The 6,365-nt window shown below is 53.2% G+C and overlaps 1 pseudogene; it reads right to left on the bottom strand.

The window, feature by feature from the left end:
• Positions 1 to 2,370: 2,370 nt before the first annotated feature.
• On the bottom strand, positions 2,371 to 3,303 carry LOC116999867 (annotated as a pseudogene).
• Positions 3,304 to 6,365: the final 3,062 nt, after the last annotated feature.

Genomic DNA, 6,365 nt, shown 5'->3' with positions numbered 1-6,365 from the left:
TAATCCTATTAACAGCAGGAAATGAGTAAATAATTCTAACTGGCAATTTGGCCAATGTTAAATCCATGACAAAATTTAAATTGAACTCTTCTTTCTTGAACTCTTCAGTTCAGGAATTCAGTGAGAAAACCTCATAAATATTTGTTCAAAACACCCTAACAAAAAAAGCTCCTGGGAATAGTTCAAATTTTCAATTCTTTTGTAGTTAATTAGAAAGACTTCAGAAGCATATATAAAGTGAATAAACTATATATTATATTGAAAACAATGGAGACAGAAGTGTTTTACTTTTTTAAGGTTTCTTTTCATATTTATAGATTGATACCATCAATATCCAATTGATATTGACTCCCAGCACCTTGTAATGCAGTCTGAATAGATACGAAAATCAAAACACTTCATGACTGACAATCAATAACACTTTCTCCCCACTCCCTCCCCACCATTTCCGTCATCCTAACCCTGGAATTCCTATGGATCAGGAATGGTGTCGCCAGCAAGAGCAGGACAGTGATTCTTCCCCTGTTACCACAATGGGTTGGGCAGCATGGAGGACCTGGAGGGGCTGGAGGGGCTGGAGCGTGTCCAGAGAGAGTGCAAACAAGGCTGGTAATGGGTCTGGAAAACAGGTCCTGTGAGGAGCCGCTGAGGGAGCTGAGGTTGTTTATCCTGGAGGAGAAATGGCTCAGGGACACAAGGTGGTGTCAGGGCACAGGGTGGACTTGATGATCTCCAAGGTCTTTTCCAGCCTTGCTGATTCTGTGATTCTCTGAACCACCCTTGGAGCAGTTGCAGGATGAGCCCTGGGCCTCCTCTTCAGAAGGTCCAGCAGCCCAGGTCCCTCAGATTCTCCACACAGCCCCAAAGCCCATCCTGTCAGTCCTGCAGAGCCTCTCCAGCCCCTCCTCACTGCCCAGAACAGGGAGCCCCACACCCAGACACACCAGCCCAGATGTGCCCCCCTGGCCTGTGGTGCCTCTGGCAAGGGAGCAGCACGAGGCACTGCAGGACCCTGCAGACAATTCCTGAAGCACTTGTAGGATGATCCTGCTCCCCAAGGGGACATTCCCATGGTGCCAGCTCAGGAACTGAAATGAGGAGTGAGACCAGAGAGGAAAGGGCAAACAGGGATGGGCTGTTTGCAGAGAAGAGGAGAGGGATGGGCAAGAGAAAGAAATCTGGAGCAGGAAAATAGAAAAAGGAAAGAAATCAAAGATGAACACAAGGAAATGCTCAGGGCAGTTTGGGGATGGCTGCCAGGCAGCCCTGACTCTGAGCAAAAACATCCGCAGTAGGACAGGAATCTCGCAGCTCATGGGAACAAACTTTGTGACTGACTTCAGAGGCCATGACATGCCTGAGTGGTTTCCCTCCCACGCCCCAGCCCTTGCTGGCCCCAGGGGCTGATGGCATTTGTGTTCACTCAGCTCCATCTCCCCACAGCAGCACCATGGGGGTGCTGATGCCTCCTCTGTGCATTGCAAACAGGGGCTCCTGAGCCAGTGCTGCTGTGTCTGTACCTGCAAGGATGCGGCACATCTGTGAGCTGGGGGCTCAGCCAGGGTTGCAGAGGGGGGATGTTGTTGGCAGGTGCATGAGGACGCTCTGGAACTCTGCCCTGGGGTGTCCAGTGCAGTGGGGATGGATCAGCCCCTGCTCTGCTGCTCCTCCCCAGGGTCTCCCCCTTGCAGGGACCTTGCAGAGCACCAGCCATGCTGTTTGACCCCAGCCTGCCCATGGCTACCCGGTGGTTGCTCACCCTGGGGTTTCTCTCTGCTCAGCATTGGCCTGGCCAATTGTTCTGGAGAGAGCCTGGGCAAGCAGCCTCGAGCCCCCAGGCCCTGCCCTGAGGCGTCAGCACTGCCCTAGCAGTGCCCATGGCCTGTCCCTGCTGCAGTCCTGGCACTGCCACCCCCAGGGCTGTGCCCGGCCCTGAGAGCACTCAGGCCCTGCAGGAACACGAGGGGGAGGAGGGCAGCGGGGCAGTGGCACGGGAGCAGCACTGGCAACACCAAGTGCTGCTGCTGCTGCTGGGCACAGCTGCTGTGCCAGCACTGATCTGCCCCAGCTCTGCACACAGACATTGCTGCTGCAGCTGCAGAAAAGGGAACAAAAGGGACATCTCTGGAGAAAACTCTATGGTGGGAGAGATCCTTTAGTTTTAAAGCCACTAGGAGCAAGCCCTTCACTGGCACAATCTGGCCACAGGGAAGGTTGAGAGAAACAAAATGAGAAAATGAACAGATAATGACATTTCTTTTGGACAATATTTTATACGTAGAACAACTAAAAGAAGCTCCAAAATGAAACCAACAAGAACTATCAAGAATTACTTTTATTACCAGTGATTTTCAGAAATTGACAGGAAGTTTAATGTTCCTGAAATTGTCCACTCATCAGTGTCCACACTTCAGCCTTGAGCTCCTGGTTCCTCAGGCTGTAGATGAGGGGGATCAGGACCGGAGGTACCACTGAGTACAGAACTGAGATTGCCATGTCCAGGCATGGGGAGAAGACAGAGGGGGGCTTTAGGTGAGCAAATGTGGCAGTACTAAGGAACTGGCAGAGCACAGTCAGGTGAGGGAGGAAGGTGGAAAAGGCTTTGTGCCATCCCTGCTCAGAGGGGATCCTCAGCACAGCCCTGAAGATTTGCACATAGGAGAAAACAATGAACACAAAACACCCAAGTGCTCAACAGGCACTAACAGCAAGTAGTCCATATTCCCTGAGGCTGGAGTGTTCGCAGGAGAGCTTGAGGATCTGGGGTATTTCACAGAAGAACTGCCCCGGGGCATTGCCCTGGCACAGAGGCAGGGAAAATGTATTGGCCGTGTGCAGCAGAGCATCGAGAAAGCCACTGGCCCAGGCAGCTGCTGCCATGTGGGCACAAGCTCTGCTGCCCAGGAGGGTCCCGTAGTGCAGGGGTTTGCAGATGGACACATAGCGGTCGTAGCACATGATGGTGAGAAGGGCAAATTCTGCTGCTATGAAAAAGGCAAAGAAAAATACCTGAGCAGTACATCCTGCATAGGAGATGTTCCTGTTGTCCCAAAGGGAATTGTGCATGGCTTTGGGCACAGTGGTGCAGATGCAGCCCAGGTCAGTGAGGGCCAGGTTGAGCAGGAAGAAGAACATAGGGGTGTGCAGGTGGTGGCTGCAGGCTACGGTTCTGATGATGAGGCCGTTGCCCAGGAGGGCAGCCAGGGAGATTGCCAGGAAGAGGCAGAAGTGCAGGAGCTGCAGCTGCAGCATGTCTGCCAGTGCCAGCAGGAGGAAGTGGCTGATGGAGCTGCTGTTGGACATTTGCTGTGTCTTGGCAGGAGAATCTGTAAGAAAAGTAATCATGGAATAGTTCAGTTTGGAAGAGGACTTGAAATATCCCAGCCCAGCCTTGGTGGCACTTTCCCCCACTGCCTGCCCAGGCTCTGCTGCCTGGAGCTGTCCCTGCCAGCAGCTGCTTCCCTGTGCCCAGGGCTGTGCCCTGCCAGGTGCTGCCAGAGCCCAGCCCAGCCCTGGGGGCTCAGCTCTGCCCTGCAGACCCCTCCCAGCACAGGGCACTGCCCAGGGCCAGCTCTGCCTCTGCAGGCTCTGATGGCAAAGTCAGAGCAGCCCTGAGCGGGCTGGAAAAGTGACACTGATGGTGCTTTTAAGGGGACTCTGTGCTGATTTCAGACAAGGTCTGCTTCATTAAGATCTGGAAATTTTTTTTTTTCTCTACCTTAACTGAGAGACAATATCTATGTGCAAGTTTCCATCCAGGCAACCCAGAGCAGTAGATTTAAAAATCAGGATTTTTCCCTTTTATCTAAGTCCCTGACTTGCTGTGCTCCCTCTATATTTGTTTGGCAATGTTCTGGAGTTAAATGTCATGCTGGGAGCAGCCCTGAAAATGCAGCATCCTCACCACACAAGGAGAACACTTCCAAGCCTTACCAGCTGTCTCCTTCCACCCAGATCCTTGTCCCCCAGTGCTGTGAGCAGCTCCCAGGGCTGGCTGAGAGCTGTCCCTGGCAGGCAGCAGAGTCCCTGCCCCAGCACAGCACCCTGGGCTGCAGGACCCTGCTCTGCAGGACAGCCCTGGGCACCCCTGGCTGCTCTGCACAAGAGAGAATCAGAGAATGTACTCACAGAGTCTGTAGGCATTGGGATGTTCCAGCTTTAGGAGATCACTGCAGGAGCTGCAGCTGCATTGTCCTGCAGCCAGAGGCTTCCTGTGTCAAGGGCTGGGAGTGATTCTGCCCCAGTCACTTCTGAGCATCTTCCCAGCCCTGACTGATTGAAGCTCTCTGTGCCTCTGTGCTGTGCCCTGGGTGGCTGCAGGCAGAGCCCCAGCCCTGCTGGGCTGGAAAAGAGCTGCTCATCAGGAGAAATGTGCTTTTGAAGCTCTTCTTGGTTACCAGGATCGCCTTCTGTGCCAGGAGCCCAGCCCAGCTCAGCAGCACAGACACAGCACAAGGACTTTAATGACCCTCTCAGGGCTTTGGTGCTGTTTACATCAGACTCAGTCCCTGAGAGTGTTTTAAAAAAAACTTCTCAAGAACTCAAAGTAAGATTGAATCTTCAAAGTTTCTTGAAGTTTTAATGGATCCCACTGAGGCTCAAAACTGAGAAAGTTTCTCCAAGTTTCAGTTAGAGCAGAACACTGGAGGCAGTGATGACAGGTGGGGACAAACAAGGGAAAGGTGTCTCTGATGCTGAGCAAACCTGGATGTGTTTCAGGAATGCAAAGGGCCAAGGCCTGAGCCCCAGCCCCTGCCAAGGCACATCCTGTCCCTCCCTCATTGCTCAGGGCTCTTCCCGGGCCACTGGGCTCTGGGGATGTGCAATGCCAAGGGCAGCACCATGGGGCGGCCCCTGCCAGGCTGCTGAGCAGGGACAAGGAGGCAATGAGGCCCCAGCACAGCAAGGCTCACTTGTCCTTTCCTGCTGGCCTCAGGCCCAGGGCCAGCAGCCATGGCCAAAGTGCTGCAGGAGTTGGCTCTGGCAGGGCCTTTCAGCTGCTGCCCATCCCTGTGCCCTGTGCAGCCCAGGCTGTCCTACGGTGTCCATGCCCTGCGCCTCTGTCCCTGCAGGCTGTCGTCATCCCCCGGCTGCCCCACCTGGCTGGCCCCTTCCTTTGCTGACAGCTCTGCGTCCTGCCTGCCTCTGCCTGGGCACACAAAGCCTTGGGCTGCTCCAGACTCCTTCTGGGAGACGTGTTGCACCACAGCTCTGCCATAGGAAGGAAATTCCATTCTCCTTGCGTCCATTTCTTGTTCTCCCTATGCCCTTGCCATAATTCTTTCTTTCCTTCTCTGATGTTTTCTACTATGCCAGAAAGATCACCATCTCTGAAACGCCTTCAACCCTCCATGGCTCTCCTCTGCTGTCCTCGAGTCTCCTACCACTGAGCCGAGACTCCTTTGTCCCATACCGTATTTTTCATGTTCTTGAGACCTCCAAACCCACCTTTGGAGATTTCGGGGGCCGTCCCAAGGTTTTGACAAATTCAAGCATTTTGCTCCTAGTATAAGATAATCGCAGAGGAACAAGGCAGCAGATCTGTCTACCGGTTACTTTTCTCTGGTGAAACTCTTGGTAGATGATTTGAGATGTAACCTACAGTTTTTGGTCATTGACATCACTGTCAAAGGGCAGTTCTTTTACACTGGAAGAAAAGCACTGAGCCCCTGTCTTTGGTGGGAGATGAGAGACAGCCCACAGGAGATCAAGGCCAGCCAGAGCTGTCTGTGCTGGCAGATTTTGGCTGGGAAAAACCCTTGATTATAAAGATTTTTTCCAGAGGAGTACTAATTTCAGCCTTGGACACCTGGAGAAAGGGATGGTTCTGCTCCATGGAAGGAAAGCACAGAGTGTCAGTGCTCCTGGGGCTGATATCAGGCAACCCTCGACATGCCAGGACCATTCAGACTTTTCAGGCACCCCCAGGAGGCCGAGTCAGCCACAGCTTTTCCATGTCCCCTTGCTTCCATGAGGCCCAACATTGTCACAATGGTCTGCTTGCTTCTCCAGTGTCACAATGGCCCTTGCTTCCATGAGACCCTGAAGGGTCACAATGGTCCATTGGTTCCTGTGAGCCCCACAGTGTCACAATGGTCTCCATGATTCCATGGGGCCTTGCAATGCCACAATGGTCTCCATGGATCCATGGTGCCCTGCAGGATCACAGCAGCCCTTTGGCTGCACGAGGCCCTGGAATGCAGCAATGGCCTCTTGGTTCCACAAAGCCCTGCTGCTTCACACTGGCCCTTGGGACCATGGGGCCCAGCAGTGCCACAATGATGTCCTTGGTTCCACAGGGTCCCCACAGTGTCACAACAGCTCCTTTATTTCAGAAGGCCCCAAAGTGCCACAATTGTCTTTAT

The sequence above is a fragment of the Catharus ustulatus genome, chromosome 9, assembly GCF_009819885.2.
Source record: "Catharus ustulatus isolate bCatUst1 chromosome 9, bCatUst1.pri.v2, whole genome shotgun sequence".
NCBI lineage: Eukaryota > Metazoa > Chordata > Aves > Passeriformes > Turdidae > Catharus > Catharus ustulatus.
Note: the sequence above shows the minus strand (reverse complement) of the source record. Positions and strands in the feature narration are given on the sequence as shown.